Source organism: Podarcis raffonei, chromosome 1, assembly GCF_027172205.1.
Source record: "Podarcis raffonei isolate rPodRaf1 chromosome 1, rPodRaf1.pri, whole genome shotgun sequence".
NCBI classification, from domain to species: domain Eukaryota; kingdom Metazoa; phylum Chordata; class Lepidosauria; order Squamata; family Lacertidae; genus Podarcis; species Podarcis raffonei.
The window spans coordinates 23,855,860-23,878,885 of record NC_070602.1 but is presented as its reverse complement, the minus strand read 5'-3'; the positions used below and the strand labels follow the sequence as shown (position 1 = coordinate 23,878,885).

Genomic DNA, 23,026 nt, shown 5'->3' with positions numbered 1-23,026 from the left:
TAAGGACCATTCAAGTTATCACTTACACTTAAGCTATGATACAGGAAAATCTACAGAGATCTGAATTTACTGAGAAAATGAGCATCACAGCAAATCTTTTAACAAGTATACATGAGGTCAACAACAATCAGAGGGAGTAAATTATACGTCTGCGGCTTGTGTGCATTTTTTTTAAAGAAAAATGATTTTCACGTAACAAAATGCGCTGTAAAGTGTTTTTGTATAAAACAGTCTCCTTATAATAACTTGCTCCGATGGATGTTGCTATTCTAGTTACACGCACTTCCCAACTTGTAATGAAAGCTTTGCCCTAAAATTATATACTTCTAGTTCACTGTCAGTAAACATTACAGACCTAATCAAGAATATATTGATTCATGAATGGTGGAGAAAAAACACACAAGTGGCTGCAGGATGGAAAGGGCAAGGAAAGAAAAGAAAAGAAAAGAAAAGGAAAGGAAAGGATAAAAAGATAAAAAGAAACCCAACCCCCAAAAAACCCAAAGCCACAGCAAAATGATTTAAATTTATTGTCAAAACACAAAAGTTTGCCTACATACAGATTTAGCCAAGAACCTGATAAAGACCAGGGGTGTTTTGTTTTGGTTTTAATTTTTGTTTTAATAACCTGGGAGATCGTTCTGGAGGGACATTATTTAAGAAGCTGCCTTATATTGAGTCAGTCCATTGGTCCATCTGGCTTAATAGTGTCTACACTGACTGGCAGTGGTGCTCCAGGATTTCAGACAAGGATTTCTCCCAGCCCTACCTGGACATGAAGTGGAGACCTTCTGCATTCAAAGCAGATGCTCTACCAGTGAGCTGCAGAGATTCCCCGAAATTTGATTCAGGTAAACTGATAAACAAGATGAAGCTTTTGACAAAATATTCAGCATCAAGTACTGTGCAGGTCACTCAAAAGTCGCGTACATTTAACTTGTGAGTATTTGATAGTCCAAAGAGTCGGTCACCACTAAACAACAAGAAGTGTGCCTCTGGCCAATGAACTATTTCTGATGAACTGCAGGCAAATCAAAAGAGGAGCTACTGGACAATTTTTAAATTTTTTTATATATTTCAAAGTGCCACTAATATGGATTAAAACTCTACAGACAAGGTGGTTTTTTTCCTTAGACTAGGAATATCTCTGCAGTATTCAGGTTATAAAATAAATTGGTGGCGGTAGGTTGTTTTTTTTTTAAATGAAGTTTGAGAACTTTAGTCCAGATCACAAAGTTCATACCAGGCTCTTTCCATGGTTAACTTGTGTTTAATTTATAATCTTAATACTAATGGGAGAATTAGCCCAGTTATAGTTCCCATGTAGATAAATCCTTAAGCTATAAAGGTCACAAAATACCACTTCCTTATACTTTCTACAGTTTTAATTCTTAAGTGGTCACTCCTTAATTGGTACAGATAGCTTCAGCAGTCTGTTGAATTCAACAACCACCGCATCCATCATTACATAAAGAATCTCTGCAGCTAGCCTTTTATGCTTTATTGGTTAGTTATACCCAATACCGCTTGTTATCAGAGTGACATTCAAATGCAGAATAAAACACAACATAGTCATACCTCGGGTTGTAGTAGCTTCGGGTTGAGCATTTTCGGGTTGTGCTCCGCAGCGACCCGGAAGTAACGGAACATGTTACTTCCGGGTTTCGCAGCTTGCGCATGCACAGACGCTCAAAATGACACGCACAGAAGCGGGTTGCGTTTGCTTCAGGATGCAAACAGGGCTCCGGAACAGATCCCGTTCGCATCCAGAGGTACCACTGTAAATAATTTTAAAACAACCAGTAGCTATTCAGAAACTTGATTTATAATATAATAACCAAGTAACAAAATTAGAGGCCAATATTAAAGGGCTGTTGGGAAAAACTGCAATTGTCATGGTCTGGCTGGATGCACTATTGAGAGCCAGTGTGGTGTAGTGGTTAGAGGATTGGACTAGTACCATGAGAGGTCCGGAGGGTGACAACACGAGAACGGGCCTTTTCTGTGATGGCTCCCTTTTTGTGAGATGCTCTCCCCAGGGAGGTCTGGCAGGCGCCTCCATTATACACCTTTAGGCGCCAGGCGAAAATAATTCCTCTTCAACTAAGCATTTGACTGATTGACATCTGATGCCCTTTTCAATGTGTCATTAGATGGGGGGGGGATTATTGGTTTGTTATTGTTGTTCTTATTTTTACCACTACTACTATTATTCATTAAATTTGTATACCAGCCTTCATCTGCAGATCCCAAGGTGGTTCACAACATAAAATGACAAACCAATAATCCCCCCCCCCATCTAATGACACATTGAAAAGGGCATCAGATGTCAATCAGTCAAATGCTTAGTTGAAGAGGAATTATTTTCGCCTGGCGCCTAAAGGTGTATAATGGAGGCGCCTGCCAGACCACCTTGGGATCTGCAGATGAAGGCTGGTATACAAATTTAATGAATAATAGTAGTAGTAGTAGTAGTAGTAGTACCTAGGATAAAGGTAAAGGTAAAGGGACCCCTGACCATTAGGTCCAGTCGTGGCCGACTCTGGGGTTGCGGCGCTCATCTCGCTTTATTGGCCGAGGGAGCCGGCGTACAGCTTCTGGGGTCATGTGGCCAGCATGACTAAGCTGCTTCTGGCGAACCAGAGCACCACACGGAAATGCCGTTTACCTTCCCGCCGGAGCGGTACCTATTTATCTACTTGCACTTTGACGTGCTTTCAAACTGCTGGGTTGGCAGGAGCAGGGACTGAGCAATGGGAGCTCACCCCGTCGCGGGGATTTGAACCGCCGACCTTCTGATCGGCAAGTCCTAGGCTCTGTGGTTTAACCCACAGCGCCACCTGCGTCCCCAAGTACCTAGGATAGATAAAGGTAAAGGGACCCCTGACCATTAGGTCCAGTTGTGACCGACTCTGGGGTTGCGGCGCTCATCTCGCTTTATTGGCCAAGGGAGCAGGCGTACAGCTTCCGGGTCATGTGGCCAGTATGACTAAGCCGCTTCTGGCAAACCAGAGCAGCGCACGGAAACACTGTTTACCTTCCTGCTGGAGCAGTACCTATTTATCTACTTGCAATTTAACGTGCTTTCAAACTACTAGGTTGGCAGGAGCAGGGACCGAGCAACGGGAGCTCACCCTGTCGCAGGGATTCGAACCGCCGACCTTCTAATCGGCAAGTCCTGGGCTCTGTGGTTTAACCCACAGCACCACCTGCGTCCCCTAGTACCTAGGGTACTAGGCTTCAAATCCCTACTCAGCTTGCTAAAAGATACAGGAACAGAAGTATTAACAATAACACACGTAGGTTAACAGGGGAAGTTTTGAATAAGTTGTAAAAGTATGTTTAATTACTGTTGAAAATGATATGATAAAAAATGAAATGAAATGATAAAAAAAAACTAATAAAAAATTATATTTAAAAGGGGGGGGGGTTACATCACTTCCTCTCCACGCCAGGAAAAGCTTCCCTTGCTAAACTTTTGCATGCAGCAGGGAAGAGTTAGCAAAAAGAAAAATGGCAACCTCACTCCGGTTACTTCTTCTTCGCTACCATATTTGCGTCACAGAGAGTAAAACGATCTCTCTTGACAAGCAAGGCCTACAACAAAACGTTGCAGCTCTGGAGCGTTCTCGTTCAGGTTTCCAAGCCTCTTAGCTATGCCTTTTTCAGGAGACTTCACCCCACTCCTTAGAACAGCTCATTCGCTAGAGCATAAAACTCTTATTCTCAGGCTTATGGGTTCTAGCCCACATTTGTGTGAAGATTTCTGCATTGCAGGGGGTTGGACTAGATGACCCTTGGGGTCATTCCAACTCTACAATTCCATGATACTCCTCCTTTGTTTTCGGTTTCTCCCCACATCCAAACAGTATTGCGTGGCCTCTGGGCATCCTCAGTCCTAGATGGGCTGCTTTGGAGTCTCCTCATAAAAACACCAGGATTCTCCAGAACTGCTGGTTGCATGAAAATGATGGATAACTCAGGAGGAGGACACCAGAGTCTACAATAAGAGGACCCAGGAGCCATATAATGCAAGCACCAGCTCTCCGCTGAAGAAACGCCCGAAGCCTGAGTTACCGGACCAGCGCTGGGCAACAGAATGGGGGGTTTGAATAGGACACAAAAGAAAACCCCACGCTGAAAAGAGGCGGCCTAGCCTGCTACAAGCAAGTCAACTGCCAAACTGTCATTTTGCCATGCGGCTGAACAGAAGGGCCCATGTAACGACAACCACCAAACTCATTTAAACTCTGAAAAGGTGACTAATGAGCTCATTCATGCTGCCTATAAATTATTCACCACAACACTGACCCCACTCCATACAAACAGCAAAGTAAACTTTAAACACAGAAATCTAGCGCTCTCCTGATGAGCCAGAGTTAACGCCTGCAAAGAGTCTTACAATAACAACAGATAGCCCGGCTCGCTCCTGCTCTTTTGTCCGGAGTCATTCTTATGTTTACACTTTAAAAAAAAACAAAAAAAACTTTAATCAAGTTAAGGCAGACACAGCTGTTGCACATTTATTTCTCGGCTGCAGAAAGCAGGCCTTTCTCACACACGCACCCTACTCGTCCCCCTTCTCCCTATTAGTTATTACAGGCAATCGCAAAGCACTATAAATAGCTTTAAATTATATTCTCCAGAAATTGAAGGCTGACCTTAAAACGAAACCCGGCTCTACGGATGCAAGAAGACCGATACACATGTGATGAATGAGAAGCACTGCGACCAAAAGGAATAGACTACAGCGACAGTCACTTTCAATTATTTCAGCTCTTGATTACTCTTTTTTTACATTTGCTTCTGCTCTGAGAAAACAGAGTTATACGAAAATGCCACCCAGGCTGGCACGGTTTGCGTGATAACTTGCACAATCCAGGGCATAGCAATAAAAAATTAAATCATATTTTAATTTATTTTGAAAAACAAAACCTGCATTCTTTTTTCCCTCTGGCCCAGATAATAAATGTAGCAACAGCCTTTCCTGTCCCTTCCCCCTCCGAGGCCTTTATATTAATAAGAGCAATTTTCATCCACTTGTTTAACTCAAAGGCAGTGTTTGTGCAGTTAGCATCCTGAAACGTAGTAGTCGATGTTAGAGTACTTGCTGTAGACGTAAGCCATTTGCTTAAATGGGACTTTGCCCAACTTTGCACGTCGGTTTCCAAGCCCCTTTTGCTAGTTCAGGCAAGCTGCTCACACAGCTTTAGAAATTGCAGTTAAACCTTGGGCAAGTCAGCCTTGGACGGAGTGTGCAAAAGTTAAAAATGAAACTAACTGAAGGCCAAATTCCACCCTCCAATAAGTCAGCGCCTCTCCCCTCTGTGAAGCCAATGGGACTTGCATACAGACTGAATGTCAGATGATACTCGGAGAATAAGAAATAACAGGCAAAAGCAAAAGAGGCAGTCTCTGGAGCAAGTTTTAGAAGTACTGCAGGAATATCCAGCTTGCAAGAGGTTTTACGCAACACACATAAACTAACGAGTAAGCATGCAAAGCGAAGCAGAGAAGTTTAACATTTGCACTTCATAAAGGTCCACACACACAACTAACACTCTGATTCAGCCATTATTGGAGGGGGGGGATAGTTGCACTGCTTGTTCCTCTTAGGCACATTGCTGCATTATTCTTTAAATTTTAAAAGGCATGATCACCTACCAGGAACTGCCACAATGAGCTTGTAATAATATGGCTCTTTCCATCCACTTCTTGGACTGGAGTATAAAATAACACTTCGGAATTCCCATTGTCCCCATTTGTAGAAAGGAGAAAAGCAGCCGAGTTTGAAAGAGTGTGAATGAGAGAGAATCAAGACAACAGTAACAAAGTATTTTGCAATCTTTGTGTACCAGCACAAGTCTTAACTCCTCTGAAGCCCTATGCCTGACAAGATTCTTGTATCTCCCATCTAGCTGAAGGGTGTTGGCAAAATCCTGCTTTGAAACTGTGTCACATGCCCTCATTCAACAACCTGTCTGACCAGCAGAGTTCAGCTCCTAGTTCATTTGGTGGCAAATGGAGAAGCTTTAAGTTCTAAGTCTTTCCACAGTAGCTGTGTGATTTAAAAACAAGCGCGTGCGCACGCACACACATGTACACACACACACACACACACACACACACAAAGTCAGGACAACAGAGCTTGAAAAAGCAACCTCTGCAGAACTTGAGTTGTGAAAGGAAATACGCTTCATAAAGAGCTGAAAGGCTGATAAAATTGTGATATACAATAGGGTCCTAACAGCTATAAAAACGAAAGAACAAATTCAAGTTAAATAGACGCCGCAATCCTGTACATGCCCATTTGGAAATAAGTGCCATTTTACAAAGTCGAAATTGCTTCTCATAGTCAGTAGGCATATCTAGGGTTGCACTGCATACCTTGAAAAAAGATCATTCACTACAGAAAAACACTACTTTTCCAGTCTCTCCTTCTGATGATCGGGCTGTCAACTTTTAATTGCTCTCGCTCCTGTGCCTTCAACACCATTGAATTAAAGGCAAATCTTTCCCCGTTACTTTGGTTCGAAAGAGGTGTTTCTGTCCTGCTTTTACCAAGTTGAAGGGGGTTTGATCACTCTTTGGGATGCATAAATTCTTCCCATTTCTGGTATGCAGGTTTTGAATGACTTCAAAAACCCACAGAACCTGTTTGACCAAAGCCGAAAATGGGACAAAAGAAATGTATCCCCACAAAGGACTCTGAATTGACTTTCAGCTCTCTTAAACATCACCGCCTGCCTCCAGACTTCAGTTCTACTCTGGGGAAAGTTTCAGCTTCTTAACTTCTGCATGTCGGGCTACTAAATCTCAAATGTTCCTGCAAATATTTATACTGAGGCATAAACCTCAACTTTTCAAGATAGCAACATTAATTATCTCAGTGTCAAGTCTCTGGAATTGCCATCCACAAAACATTTTGCATTGCCACAAGTTGAATCTGGGAAGGGTGCCATTCGTCAAACCAATCTCCATCACAACAACACAGCAGGAATCCAAAACTGACGTTTAATATGTTCCCTAGCTAGGGTTGCCAGCCCTTTTGTCTGGCGCAATTCCTGCAAGAGCCCTACTGAACCAGACTAAAGGCCTGTTACCTCTAGCATCCTCTTCTCACAGTGGCATCGTACTTTAAAGACATGCTTAACAGCTCCAAATTAAGTAGATGAGCATGTAGTTTGGGGGGAAGTGTCTCTGGCCAAGCTTTTGCTTGCTGTGGGGTTATTAAAGGTGCAAGGGTTATGCCACAAAAGCAGCTGGGGACCCGGTAAAGACAGAAATGCAGTACCAAGTAGATAACCCAGGTTAAATGTAAATGTATAACATCAGCACTTACTACCATGCTATAAGCAGGCTAATCCATATACCTTGTGGGTCTGATTAAAAGATGTGGGGCCCAGACCCAGCATTCAACTTTACAGGTGATGTTTTATATGCATAAGTGGAAATTTAGTTCAGAAGGAATGCTTCCCTGTAAAGGTAAAGGTAAATAAAGTTTCCAAGGGGAGGGGCAAAGGTAGGAGATCTGGAGCCCAGTCCCAAACAGCCAGGTCTTAGGCCTCTCAAACTGTTAAGGACCCAACTGACCCAATTCCATTAGTTAGCCATCAGTTTCCAGGCTCAGTTCAAAGTGCTGGTTCTGATCTTTAAAGCCTGGATCGCTCAGTAACCCCCACATGTCCACAAGCTATTACAGTAGCACCTCAGCTTACGTTACCGTCGGGTAAAGTAAACTTCGCATTGCAAAAGCGGCAACCCCAGAATTATTTCACCGCACGTGCAGACGTGCTCTACCGTGCCGCATGCATGCGCGGAAGCGGTCCCTCCGGTTGTGGAAACCTCAGGATCTGACCAGAGCTCCGGAACGGATCCCGTCCGCAACCGGAGGTACCACTGTGTTATGAAAGGCAGTTTGCAATACTATATACCATATCAGCAGTATTCAAAAGATTCCCATTTAGAGACAAAAATGTAGTCTTCATGCCCCATGTGTGCAGTTTGGGTTTGAGCTAATAGCTCTGTGCTGTTGGGGGCCTGGTAACCCATTCTCCAGTTGGCTAGAGTGTGGTGCTGGTAACACCAAGGTTGCAGGTTCAATCCCCATATGGGACAGCTGCATATTCCTGCATTGCAGGGGGTTGGGCAGGGGTCAGCAAACTTTTTCAGCAGGGGGCCGGTCCACTGTCCCTCAGACCTTGTGGGGGGGGGCGGACTATATTTTGAAAAAAACAAATGAACGAATTCCTATGCTGCACAAATAACCCAGAGATGCATTTTAAATAAAAGCACACGTTCTACTCGTGTAAAAACACCAGACAGGCCCCACAAATAACCCAGAGATACATTTTAAATAAAATGACACATTCTACTCATGTAAAAACACACTAATTCCCAGACCGTCCGTGGGCCAGAGTGAGAAGGCAATTGGGCTGCATTCGGCCCCCGGGCCTTAGTTTGCCTACCCATGGACTAGACGATCCTCAGGGTCCCTTTCAATTCTACAATTCTATGCTTCTGTGTGTTTCAGTCAGCTTATCTGTTTTCTGCTTGAGGTTTGAACTGCTTGGGTTGATTTGAAATCTCTGTTCTTGGGTGGATGGTCCTGATCAGGGAGGGAGGGGCGGCTGGTGTTTGGCCCTTTCTGGTTTGTAATCTGCATAATTTCTAGGCGGTCAGGACTTTCCCAAGAACCAATGTCCTGTTTTTAAGCAAATCTGTTGAAAACCACAGAAGGTGACGTAAGGTAGCTCAGGATCAAATTTGGCATGACATGGATGATCTGACTTGAAGTCATCCTGTTTCTAGCCAAAGGAAAAAGTCACATCTTGTTTGGGCCACTACTGGTTGAGAGCGATGATAGACAGGCAGCAGGCTCCCTCAGCCTGGTGCTCTCCATTTATTGTTGGACTACAGTTCCCACCTGCCCAGCCAGCATCATGAAACGGAAACCTGATGAAGAGTAATTAAATGCGCATTTGTGTGGCTTCTGGTGGTTCTCTGATGGTTCTTTCTCGACATACCACAGTTACACTTTTGGTTTCTCTCTTTGCAGATATGAAGGCACGCAGAACAACTGTTTTTAAATAATGACCTAACTATGGAACAATTTGCATATCAGAAGAGATGACAAACATTGTATTCTTTAGTATGGGCATGAAAGCACAAAAGGCAATAAAACAGATGTATAAAATCATGATTACTCTAGGGAAAATCAATAGGGATCTTGACTATGCCTTTTGTCGTTAATCATTAATGGTGGTCCTTTGATGCAATTGAGAGACAACAAGTTTAAAGCAAACAGAAGGATTTTAGTTTATTAAGGATATATTTCTTCTGCAAAAGGATGAACATCCAGTGAACAGTTGAAGCATGAAAGGATCGGGGGAATTTCAATATTTTGCAGTGGAAACAAGAAATGACCACCCCCAATTTGCTTATATCAATCCATTTAATTGTATGCACCCTAAAAGTAGCTTCTTGTCTTGCACTTAGGACAAATTTAGAAATCATAGAAGCAAACAAACAGCCAACCAGGAGGCAACACCATTGCTCTAGGGTACCATGGAGACTAATTGCGCAAGCAGATTGCAAGGGAAGACTCCAACAAATCTGAATAACTCATTCATGAAACTGACTAGCCCTGTTCAGTTGCTATTCACTGTTCTAAACCACAGGGATAGCCTATGCACAAAGTAGGCTTCCCCAATACAACATCTCAATCAATCATTGAAATGGCCAGGTGGGGAAAGTCCTGCAAGCAGGGAGCATGTATTCTAGGACTCACAGCCAAGATGGTTCCTAGTGCAAAGTGGGGGGGGGGGGGCAGGAGGGGATGAAAAGGTAGGGACAGAGCCGTTGGGAAAATAACAACTGAGTGGAGTGTTGCCGTCTTTCTCCATTCTCAGCATCTGTTTCACACTTGCAAACCTATCCCTGCAGATTACCCATTACTGCAATTACAGTAATAGAATTTACAGACTGCGATTGACCCATTGGCTGTTGTTGACGTTGTTTTTCTGCAGGAATAAAAATTATACACACACACAAGCACTCCCAGCTTAGCTCTCATACACAGCCATCCCCATAAGCTCACAGGCATCGCCACTCTCACACAAATCCCCAAAGAAGCAGAGATAGCTCTTCAACCCACACAAATGTGTTCATACAGTATATAAAGAGGAGCTCGTCCACCTTCCCTGGCGGGGACATGCTGCTGTGTTAATGCCTCCAAGACAAGACAGGAAGATTGGAGTACTTGCTATTAAAAGAGAATATAGACATGAGAACGTAAGAAAAGCCTGTTGGATCAGGCCAAAGGCCCAACTAGACCAACAACCTGTTTTCACAGTGGCCTGCCACAAATGTTGTTGTTGTTGTTGTTTAGTCGTTTAGTCGTGTCCGACTCTTCGTGACTCCATGGACCAGAGCACGCCAGGCACTCCTGTCTTCCACTGCCTCCCGCAGTTTGGTCAAACTCATGCTGGTAGCTTTGAGGACACTGTCCAACCATCTCGTCCTCTGTCGTCCCCTTCTCCTTGTGCCCTCCATCTTTCCCAGCATCAGGTTCTTTTCCAGGGAGTCTTCTCTTCTCATGAGGTGGCCAAAGTATTGGAGTCTCAGCTTCAGGATCTGTCCTTCCAGTGAGCACTCAGGGCTGATTTCCTTATGAATGGATAGGTTTGATCTTCTTGCAGTCCATGGGACTCTCAAGAGTCTCCTCCAGCACCATAATTCAAAAGCATCAATTCTTCGGCGATCAGCCTTCTTTATGGTCCAGCTCTCATTTCCATACATCACTACTGGGAAAACCATAGCTTTAACTATACAGACCTTTGTTGGCAAGGTGATGTCTCTGCTTTTTAAGATGTCCATAGGGAAGCCTAAAAGCAGGACCTGAGGGCCACAGGTGATGCCAACACAGTGAACACTATCAGAAAAACCGAGGATCAATGAAAATCCTGTGAGTTATGGCCATCTTTGGGTATGAAATGTATTCAAGAGGACAGGGAAAGGCAGGTGGGTATTCATGTGGCTTCAGAATTGAACCCTAGTGAGTAAAACTGAACCAGTAAGTGTAAAGAGAGCTCTACTGGATCAGGCCAGAGGCTCACCTAGTCCAGCAACATCCTGTTTTGATAGTGGCCCACCAGCTGCCCATGGGAATCTTGCCAGCAGGACCTGAGTGTAACAGCTGCCTCCTTAACTAGTAACTGGTATTCAGAGGCCGAAAGCCAAGGAATATTCTCACTACAATGAAAAGGAGAAAGTGTAGTAAGGAGACCCCTCTTTATAATGATCAGAGATGGGAGCAAACCCTGCTCAAAATCTTTTTTGGGGGGGGGGAAGTGTAGCCAAAAGCAACTTGCTTTTGTTTTCCATTGCCGTGCAAGTCATAGACACATTCACATAAGCATCTTTTCCAAACCAGTAAGAATGTTAGGGTTTCACAGCCTGCTGTGCTGCCTGAAATGGCCTTCTCAGCCTCTTATCACATACGATGTTATTCCCATCCTTATCATCAACCCAGGTGCCAAAGACTCAGGCACAGTGTCACTTTGCTTCAGCAGAAACTACAAGTGGCTTGCACAGAGCCAGACGTTTCCATTGCTGTTGCCCATTTTAGTGGCTGCTCTGCTGTTTGGCGAACCCAAGAGCTGTGTTTCCCAAACTTGGGTCTCTAGCTGTTTTGGGGCTACAATTCCCATCATCCCTGACCACTGGGAGTTGTAATAAAAAAACAGTTGGAGGCCCAAGTTTGGGAAACAGCCCTACAGGGTTGGCACATGAGTATTACAGTGGTACCTCGGGTTACATATGTCGGAATTCAAGCGAGCAGAGCCTCCAGCTCTTAGGAATTTGTCCACCCTCCAGGTGCCCGGCTTGAATCCTTATGTTTACCTCCCCTGCCAGCGTCTGCCGGCAAGATCAAGGGAGGTCTCTTCGGCGATCCTCCTGTCTGCGTGAAAAGAACACACCACTCCTCCCCCAGGGAGGGGGAATGAGACAGACAGAAATGTATCTACATGTCTTTATTTCTGTCTTTCAGCAGTACAGAGAAAACATGTCTGCACACTCTGCTTCCCCACTGCAGAGAGAGAATAAACTCCACCCATGTACTTCCAGTACAGGGTCATGTGCTGCTCTGAGGTAACATCCGGCTCTCAGAGCACTTTACAAACTGTTCCTGGTTCCCACGGTACAATCCAATAACATCCACATCCTGTTTACCATTCCAGCCACCTGGTGCTTGCTTCTGCATTGCTCCTTTTTCGTAACAACATATGCTTTAGGTTACAGACTCTGCTAACCCAGAAATAGTGCTTCAGGTTAATAACTTTGCTTCAGGACGAGAACAGAAATCGTATTACGGCGGCGTGGCGACAGCAGGAGGCCCCATTAGCTAAAGTGGTGCTTCAGGTGAAGAACAGTTTCAGGTTAAGTACAAACCTCCGGAACGAATTAAGTACTTAACCTGAGGTACCACTGTACTGACTTCAGGTCTTGGCTGTTGCCTTTCCGAGGCAGTTCGTTGAGAAACCAAGCATGCTAAGACTGCAATTCAACCCCCTTTTGAGCCAGCTAGGGTGGAGGCATTGGACTGAATAGGGCTGTCCTTCCACCCAGTCCAGCCTGTGAGGAAATGCCAGTGTCACCCCCCAGGCATGGAGCTCCCCCTTCCACCTGACAAACATGTCATGCTGCCAACAGAATCCTTGCCAGCCCCCAGAACACCTGAGTATTCCACCTGGGCAGGGTGGACTGCAGTGTAAACTAGATGAATTTCGGGTCAGACATAGGAGAGCTCTTCTTACATTATTCTTAAACTCCTGTTTGTTGTGAGAATAAGGGAGATACATATATAAATATTCAACAGCAGGCAATAGGATATCCTCCAAGATGCATCCATCAACCCATTCCTGAGTGTTTGGAGAGACGAGTTGAGTTTGAGAGATGAGTTGAGAGATGAGTTTCTCTTTCACGCTTTGTAAGTTCTCTTCAAGAAACACTAGTTGAAGAGCATAAGGGGAGCTCCATTGGGTCAGACCAAAGGCCTAATCTAGACCACTGCTCTCATAGTGGCCAACTAGATGGTTAAGGGAAGCCCACAAGTAGGACATGAGCACAACAGTATTCACCCACTCAGGACCCCCAGAAACTGGTAGATATTGTCTCAGTTACTGAACATAGTACACAGTCGCCATGAACAGCTGCCATTTTAAATACCACAAGTATACCTGCCGCCATCAAAGGTTTGATTATAGCTTTATCTGGAGTGAGGTTCAGGACCATCTTAAGCATATCCAGCGCTGTGGTGCAAAGCTCCCTCCGGTGCCCCCCCTGTTTCCCTGAGTTTTTTAGGGAGGACGGCGCTGCTGGCGGGGCTTGAGGAGGCGGGCAGCGGCTGGCGGGCGGCTCCTCCGGTGGGGAAGAGGTGGAGACTGGACGTGGCGCCTTCTGGCTCAGCTGGCCGCTTTGTGCCGCGGTGGCCACGGCAGACGGAGGCTCCGGGTGCAGCGCTGTATTGGCGCGGCATGGCGGAGGCAGGCGAGGGCAGCGAGCTGATGCCGGGAGGCACCGCGTCCAGCTTCGGCCTCTTCCCTGGCGCCCTTCAGAACTTGGCGCCCTGGCGTCCCGCGCCACTAGGCTCTATGGGTAAGACACCCCTGGTGAGGTTCCATCTTTTGACTGCTGTCCATATTTCACAACAGTTTACACGGTCCCAATTTTGTCGCACGAAGAAGGAAAACAATTCTACACGTGGAATTTCTCAGATGGAAACTCCAAATGAGGTAGAACCTAGAATTCCTCTCAAGTGCATTAGCTAAGTGGCAAGTCTAATCTTCATCCTTTGAAAAGGCAAGAGTTCAGGGAGGAAGAATACATTTTATAGGTCTCTTGTAAAAGGCACACAGTTTTGGTTCCATTATTATTATTACATCTCTTCCCCACCACCACCCCTGTGCACCCCCTGCCGCCGCTTTTGCCCCCCGGCTTTCTTGCTCTGCTTCTGAAGAGAAATGCTCACTTCCTATTAAAATGCTGCTTAATATTATTCAAGCTTAAATGGGTCGTATTTAAGGAGAATAAAGCTGCAGAGGAACTTGGTTCAGACCAAGGAACCAGCAACTGCCAGGGGTGCCTAGTCACACACCTTGCCTAATGTGACTTTTATGTATTATGCAGGTACCAAATTGTGTGTGTGTGTGTGTGTGTGTGTGTGTGTGTGTGTGTGTATTGAGGAATTGCCCCAATCCAGCAAGGGAGCTCCATGCATGTGTAATGACTGAAGCAGCGTAATGTAATACTTGGTTGAAATAACAGAGTATTAGAGACCTGCAATCTAAACCAGCAACGTCTCTAGAATAAATCTGGTCCTGACAACACAGTCACAAGCCAAGCCAAAGGCACTTTAGTTGACCTCAACGAACATGGAATAGCACCACCTAGTGGTTGGAGGTGTTGCTTTTGTAATCATTACAGTATCTACTGTATGTTGTGAACTTTATGAGTGTGCCCACTGATATGGGTGGGGGTTTGGATCCTCATCTGGGGCCAACTGTCCCTTGCATCACCTTTAACCAGAGCTTTATTCGGACCAGTTAGATCTTTCTGGCTTGGTATCCTCAGACTGGCCACAATTTCCCCCAGAGAGTGTTCTGAGGGTATATTTTGCTGCACAATCTGACCTCTTCATGTCAGTCAAGCATGATAATAAGTCCTAATGTCACCTTTGACTAGACATACTGACCGAATGCATGGACAGGTGAAATATACTCAGAGTCGCAAAGTGATTTCATGCTCTTTATTCAGCTCATAGTAGTGAGGAAGAATGAAAGAATGTCCCCTCAAAGTATCTGCTTTATATACATTATTTACACAATGGGCTGCACATGATTGGCTAATTCCGGAATTCTACTGTAAGCCAATCAGGTTGTGGATTCACTTCTATCTGGAGCATGATTGGGTAGTTCCTGCCAACCAATCATCCTGCTGCATTGTTCTAGGACCAATCAGACTGCTGCCTTTTGGATCCTATTGTTCTAGGACCAATCAGACTGCTGCCTTTTGGATCCTATTCAACTCAGTACATAACACCAGGGCAGAAGATCAGGCAGCTGGCTTGCCTACAATCTCCACAGAACCGGCTGAAGGCGAAAAGGGCTATACACACGCACACTAGAGTTCCTAATCAAATGTGCAACCCCAGTAACAGGGTCAGTCCAATAATGCACCACGGCACTCAGACAGAGGATTGCACCTCCATTTTCTGTCCATGGGCATCATGGCTGACCAGCGGTTGCTCACCAGCTGCTTAACTGTGACAGTGGCTCCACCTGCCACTACCATGGGCTGTGTCTCACCCATCACCCATCCAGCTGTGGACATATACAGTCGTACCTTGGATTCTGATCACCTTGCGAGTCAAACATTTTGACTCCCGAACACCGCAAACCTGGAAGTGAGTGTTCCGGTTTGCAAACTTTCTTTGGAACCCAAATGTCCAACGCAGCTTCTGCAGCTTCCAATTGGCTGCAGGAGCTGCTTCCTGCAACCAATCAGAAGCCACGCCCTTAGTTTCCAAACAAAATCGAACGGACTTACGGAACGGATTCTGTTCGACTTCCAAGGTATGACTGTATCACAAATCAGTTCTGATCTCAAATCTATAAAATATCTCCCTAGTACATGACCACCTTATAAGTATTTAAACATATATTGTAGCATAGATGTAAATCCCTATGAAAAAAAACAAACATTATTTTGGTCATTTTTAAAAAAGTGATTTATTGAAAGCATGTTCACAACAGAAAAGGAACATTATGACAATAACAACAACATTTCCTCCCACCAAAGACTTACAAGTGTGAGACAGTTTTAATATACTCCACCACGCATTATTAAAATAAACGTCTTCATTTTCTAAAGTGATTTTATACTTCTCGGTACTTAGACCTCTCTTATTTTATCAGCTTTGTAACTTGAAAAGGGAGCAAAGTTTTTTTTAATTCTTCTTCTTAGGTTTTCATGTAACATTTGCCCGCTTTCACATGGCTGCCGCGCCCCAACTTCTGCATGACTACCCTATGGAAACTGTAAGGGCCTTGAGCAATCTCCCTGTCCAGGGTTGTATGTAACCACTGTCTCTATAATTTTCAGCATCCTGAAAAGGGTAGACTACCACCTTAAACAAAATAAATCAGAACAATATAAAAAGCTAAACTTTCATTCAAAATTTTCCTCCCATTTTTTTTCTGGTGACTATTAATGCATCTTATAACGATGATTCCCTTGAGAGGAAAAACAAACAAAGCTGCAGTCTTGCTACTGGAAGACGGGAGTTAATTTGACACAGTTGCCATGGCTAAATAAAGCCGGACTACTGGATGATGTCAAAAGAATCTACAATGTGTTGCCGCAGCAGATTCAAAATGGGCTCCCATAAGAATATTGTTTGTGCCCATTAAAGGCCACTTTTCACACACAAACACACTTTAGTAAATAGCACAGGCCTTGAGTTTCTAAGAGCTGAGCATTTTCAATTTTCAATGGTAACTAAGGGCTTGGGGCACTGTGTACTTTGCAGAATGAGGCCTAAGCACACGGCTTCAATTAAGGCATGGATAATGTATCTCCTGATGCATTTTGTTAACAAGTGCAGATTAACTTCAATTATTCATGGTAATGCTTCACACAGAACTAGTTAATGTGGTTTAGGATATTCTGCAACGGTGATAAAAATCTTACATCTAAAAAAACGAGAAGATTAATCATGAATGCTGCCTCCCATTTGGGTGGGGTGGCCCCAGCTGACCCTATTTACTAAAGACAGTCTCTGCTTCTGATCGGGGTTTTGGGTCGCTCACTCCTCAGGATTTAGGCTTTAGCAGTCCCATGGAGGGGGGCAAGGGAAGATCCATCTTGTCTGCAATGTACATATGTGAGAATGCCTGCGCATGAACAGTGAAGCACCACCAGAGAATGCACAGCCTGTTATTTCACAGGTTGCAGAGGTGTTAAGCAGGCAGCCCTATGTCTTCCTTTACTTAGGAATGCCCTGCATTTGTTGGAGAGCCCTCCATTTTAAGGCAGGCTGTCCGGTTCAAATTTCTGAAGGAAGACCAGGGACCCTGAAGTGGCCCACCAACAGCACTCACAAAACAAGGGGAGCAGGTACACAGGTTGGCTTGCTATGGTGAGTTGTTTTGCCCTTCTATTTAAATTACAGTACTTCTTTCTAAGTGTGCATCTTTCTTCTTCTTCTTCTTCTTCTTCTTCTTCTTCTTCTTCTTCGGCGGCGATCACTCGTAGCTGAGTGAGATTGTCTTCCATAAACACAGTTTGAACAATGAGTCCGTAAGTGACTGTGGAGGCCAGTTCTGGATCCTCACATCTCTGCTAAATGTTTCTGATTCCTTCTTTTTATTACTGGAAATTGGGGAGGGGGCATTTGGGAGGTGTGGGGAGGGTATTTGGACAAGCGACAGCAGCAGAGCTTTTCCTTTTCTTTTTGAAAACATAGTCTGACGGCTGTCACAAACAGTCTTATGGCCCTTCTTAAACAGCCCAGCCAATCCAATGTTCTCACATACGGTAGTGCCTCGTACAATTCTATGATTCCAACCATAGATCCATCTGGTGTGGGAAATGTTTTGGCTTTCATATTAGCTTGTGGGGGTTTTTTTTGTGTGGTTGTGTGTAACCTACAGCCAACAATCCACACAGTCTTCTCATAGTCAAAATGAGGTGCAGCACTCCACCCTCCCCAATTCCTTTATCCCACCATCAGTGAATGAAAAAGATTGTAATCATGATCAATGTAGGGCGGGGGGGGGGGGAATCATAGCAATTCTGCAATTATTTCCCTTCTTGTTCCTGCATGGTAATCTCGTTGCGTAAAGCGAGAGCTTTCGTGAAATCCCCGAGCCTTGACTAACACTTGATATTGTCAAACAAGCATATTTTGTTCCTTCTTAGTGCACTTTAGGACGGCCGTGTATTTTTTGTTGAATCATGCAACCAGTTTGCACAGATTTTTGATGAATGAGTGAGTAGCACATCCGTAGGCGCTGACATCTCACTCAAAACTGTCATGAGCTATAAACATACAGAAAAGATACTTTAACCTCACTGGACAGTTGCGCATAAACACAGCGATGTTCTGGTGCTGTGCCAAATCTATAACTGTAACTTGTTCAGGGAACGCGAAACGAAGTTTTAGCATTTATCTGGAACCAATTCTAGTGTTTTCAGATCTATATTATAAAAAAACTCAATCACCAACCCTTTCCCTTAATGAAAACAAAGAATAACATTCACTCCAGCTTTGCCTTTTCCATTTTTCAAGCTTGGATATCACTGAGCATGTTTAATCGTATCAGTCCTGTACAGCAACAATCTGAAAAGGTCAAAACAAAATGGGAAGAGCCAACACTATCCTTGGTCCAAATCGCTCATCGTAAGTCCTGTTGCGCCAAAGACAGATCTGGCCTGAAAGCTTTCCATTAAGGTAAGTGGAAAAAGAAGTGTACTTGTTGTCTTAACTTTACTTTTCAATTGATCGGTTCTGCTCTGCGTGCTTGACTGCAATCGATGGGAATTTATCTATTAGCACAAGTTAGAGCAGGAAAGAGCTAAACAACATAACCAGAAAGTTCAGATATTACATATCTTCTGAAGTAAGAAAAATAAAAGCTTATGTTCATATCTGTTTCAAGTAGCTATCAAATATAGCCAATGTGGTGACCTACATATACGTTGCTGGATTACAACTTCCATAATCTCTGACAACTGGCTATCTGGCTAGAGCTGATGGGAGTTGTAGTCTAACAGCATCTAGCGAGCTGGCTATCCCCGTTTTGAAGGACTCGGAACAAGGAGCAGCAAGACTCGGGCTCCCTCCTCTTCTCATAGTTGAAAAGGTCCACTTTTAGACGGTATGGGAAGAAAGGCAGTTTTGTACAAATTACCAACCCTAGATTAAGACTCAGCAATTTGATCTTCCTACCATCAAAGTGTTTGATTTCACAACTCATTAAGCAATGTCTGTTCACCAAAGGAAAAAAAAATATGCTCTGAAAACGGAAACAATTCTCCCTTGCAACTTTCCCCAACAGTACATTGGGCAAAATATTGCAGATTCATTTACTGCTCACTAAAAACTTCAGGCCCAGAACATCAGAGCCACACTCAGGGCTTTATGTGTCTCATTAGCAAGGCTTTTGTGGCAGCATCTTAAGACACTTTTGCAAGAGGTGGTTGAACGGCTCCCGGACACTAACACACAGAACAGGCATACAATATAGTCCTCAGAAAAGGGTTTGCAGGTTGTTCCACGTTGTCTGAATGGGCATTCAAATGCAATTCAATGTAAGGAAGTTTAAAGGGATGTGCATTGGATCAAAAAAGTCCTGACTTCACATATGTACTTACTGGTGGTGACTAACAAAGGGAAAAACCTTGGGGTTGTGGTGGATAGCTTGTTGAAGATGTGCAGCTGTGAAAAGGGCAAATTGCATATTAGGGACTATTAGGAAAGGAACTGAAAACAAAATGGCAGCTGCACATGATTTGGAGCTTAGGATCTCCATTCAGTCAGGACTCCCACATGGCTGTTTGAGGCACAGGAGCTCCACACAGGTTCTTTTCCAATGTTTATACAACAGCAAAGGCAAGGGTTGCAGGAGCCGGGTTGCCCCCAAGATTGGGGGAGGGGGCGGGCACTGGCATGTGTGGCACACATGTCACACATGTGCTACATGCCACAAATCTTCCAACGCGGTGCAGGCCAAACCAGTGTGGTCTAGCGGAAGGCTGCGCCAGCCTGCGCAATGTTGGGAGATGCCGCTTAGGCCGGTTCAACCTTGTACCACAGCCTAGCTGTGCCACACTAAGCTAAGTGGTTCGACCTCCTCCACCCCCCTCAATATTTGGGGGGGCCGAGTCTCCTGCTAAAAAATACTGAGGGGGCTGATGACACCTCTGCCTGCTACAGTTGGCGTGCCTGCAAGGGCACAATCTCAGGGGCATGGCCAGGAGTGCAGCCATGATCCTGCCATGGGACAAGTAATGCGTGGACAGGGCTATTGTCATTCTAGCCCCACACTGGGATAGAAGGTGTAAAGGTCTGATTCAGTGTTAGCCAGTTTCTCGATTTATATAGCCGGGTCAACGTTAGCTCTGGAATGGGCCCAGAAGCTCAGAAACGGAAGGAAACAGCACCATACCATGTTGCTGCTGTTGGCTGATGTGGAAAATAAACAAGTCAGTCTAATCTCAGACATGGATTCCAATTCCCAGTCCAGCTGGCCACGATGTTTCGCCTAATTGGATAGGCCAGGGTTTGAACATGGGAAGGACCGCAGCTCAGCAGCATGCAGAAAGCCCAAGGTTCAAGCCCTGGCAGCATGCTTGGGAAAGATTCCCTGCCTGAAACCCTGGAGAGCAGCTGCCAGTCAGAGCAGACAGTGCTGAGCTAGATAGACCAAGGAACTGGCTCAATGTAAGGCTGCTTCCTCAGCATCCAAAGCAGGCCTCTGCCAGTAAGCTATAGCTCATCCCTGGTAGTCTTATTGTTTTGTCCTTGGCTGATGGAATTCAAGTCACGTTTGCGGGCCTCCTTCCTGGAGAGAAGATGAGTCAGGCTAATCTCCTTCCCTCTCACTTTACAAGGGCCCTTAGCCAGGTGGCCCTAACATCATCCGTTAGCGAAATTTACTTTTGGATTTTCAAAAGTCCTTCACGACACAAGGCTATCTGGGAGGCAGAGAGCAAGCCTAATGGATCAAGCTAATCTCGAGGAAGGTCTATTAAACTCGAATTTGTCAGGTTTCATTACTTTCAATACTTATCCTCAATGACAGTAATTTCCAAGATCATTTTATTATTCGCCATATAATGAGGCCGCGCTGCCTCCAACCCTGTTTCCCCAACAACAAAGATCACGTTTTGCTGAAGTTGTAAGTTGGTCTGGAATCCAAACAGCTGTCCCTCCGACCCCCAAACCCTGCCCATCTCCAAGCTGGATATCTACCATGAAGTGATGGCAATGGGCAAACAGGGTACATGGTGCTGGGGTCTCACTTAGCCACGTTTCTGTTTGCCCCACTTGCTCCAGTGCCATGACTGGGGAGGGGGGTGTATCTAGGGCTGCAATGGAGGGTTCCTGGGTTTCAGAGTGATTCTGTGCCCCTAAAGAACCAGGTGCATAGCCTTGGTGTCATTTTGGACTCACGGCTGTCCATGGAGACACAGGTTAATTCTAAATTCAAGGCAGCTCCATCAGTCCCTACCTGCCTGTGCTCTATCTCACCAGCGTGGTACAAGCTCTGGTTATCTCCCACTTGGACTACTGCAATGCGCTCTACGTGGGGCTACCTTTGAAGATGACTCGGAAACTACAACTGGGGGCACCTGCCAGGACCATATAACACCGGCCTTATATAACCATAAATGGCCTTGGCCCTGTATACCCGAAGGAGCATTTCTGCCCGTATCATTCAGCCCAGACACTGAGGTCCAGCTGGTGAGACTGGTGGTCCAACAACATCTGCAAGGCCACAAACACTTTGATTTTACCATGATAACCGCCAAGTGAGAGCAATTTGTTTCTCAGGAACTGATATTTGCACAGCCATTTCTTAGCTGATCCACAGCATAAAGGTGAAACACTGATTAGGGGTTGGGCAATAAACTTTAAGTCATCCTTTCCTACAGGTCCATGACAGAATTTTTATAGCTACTCATCAATGATGCAAAATGCAAGAGTGAGAAGGTCCAAGCAAAGGAAGAACTCCAGCAAAAGAGTAAGAACACCAGCAACCCTGTAGACGTATATGTTGTTATTACCACGCATTTTGATAAACTTGATAAACACCCCGAGTGATGGGTACTTTCATACTATACTTTAATTATTCTTAATGTAATGCAGAATCTACTTTATCTCATTGGACTTGAAGAACTGGAACTTGTGCAAGTTTGTGCACTACAGTCACATCCTTCTTGCGCTGTGTTGACCACTTTTTCAAATATCCACAATGGCCATTACTTATCCACAGCAGCTGTTCAAAATCTTGCATCAGAAAGTGATGGGCACTCCTTTGGCGGAAGTTTTCAAGCAGAGGTTGGATAGCCACATATCAGGTGTGCTGTAGTGGTGGCTAGAGTTGAAATTTGAGATACCTTCCAACTTCAGTATCTTTTCTCCTACTCGGACTAGCAAGTTGCAGAAGCAATAAGGGCCAAGTGCTCCTCTTGATTTTGGTGATTCTATATTAAAGGGCCCAACTCTTTCAACCTATGTGGTTGAAAACGCCTATCACACTTTTGAGTACTCCTTTTTTCAGTTAATATTTTATCATGTGATTGTTTGCCTTTGGCATTCACTCATGGGTCCTTTATTTGTACAAAAGAACTGTGACCTCACATTCGGAATATGAGAGGACTTCCGGGTTGGCGCCTCCGGCAATGGCGGAGCTCCTCCGATCGGGAGGAACTTGCTCCGTGGAAAGCAGGGTCTGACCGCCACGGCGAAGGCGGAGACCCTCTGAAATCACAAGCGGGAGAAGCTTGTGAACTTGGGATTCAGCTGGCACCTTCTGCGCCTCCCCTACTCGTGGGGAAACCCTGTTTTGGGGATCCGGAGCGATGTGGGGTGAGTGGCGCGGTGCTACGAATTGACTGCTTCTTTCACGGAGTGAAGCCTCATTGCTGTTGCTGGAGAGCGCTGACTTTTTCCTGTGGACAATTGGATTTTAAACAACTACCCGTGAGTAGAACGGAAAATTGGATCTTTAAATACCTTAATTAGGCACCGAAACAGGGAAGGTCTTAAACAGGAAGTCCGCCTTCCTCTTTTGTAAATAGATTGAAGCAAAGATGTTATAAGCTAAAGTCTTTGAAAGCTTTTGGCAAAGGATTAAATTTCCATCGGTTAAAACTACAAAACCCCCCTTGGAAGCAGGAGAAGAGGGGGGAAATTTTGGACTTAGTGAGCCTGCAGGAGAGAGTGAAAAACCAAATT

At 44.8% G+C, this 23,026-nt stretch overlaps 1 protein-coding gene and 1 long non-coding RNA gene across 3 annotated transcripts in view; one reads left to right on the top strand and one right to left on the bottom strand.

The window, feature by feature from the left end:
* FOXN3 (forkhead box N3) overlaps positions 1 to 23,026 on the bottom strand; it is a 189,244-nt gene that overhangs the window by 153,928 nt on the left and 12,290 nt on the right. The gene's annotated exons all lie outside the window — the stretch shown is intronic.
* LOC128408112 (uncharacterized) lies at positions 3,803 to 22,151 on the top strand. 2 transcript variants are annotated; one of them, XR_008328971.1, is made up of 3 exons: positions 3,803 to 4,258; positions 18,353 to 18,514; positions 21,721 to 22,151. It is a non-coding gene; the product is annotated as an uncharacterized LOC128408112 (long non-coding RNA). The 2 variants fall into 2 exon arrangements; XR_008328970.1 differs by lacking the exons at positions 18,353 to 18,514; positions 21,721 to 22,151 and adding an exon at positions 9,059 to 9,199.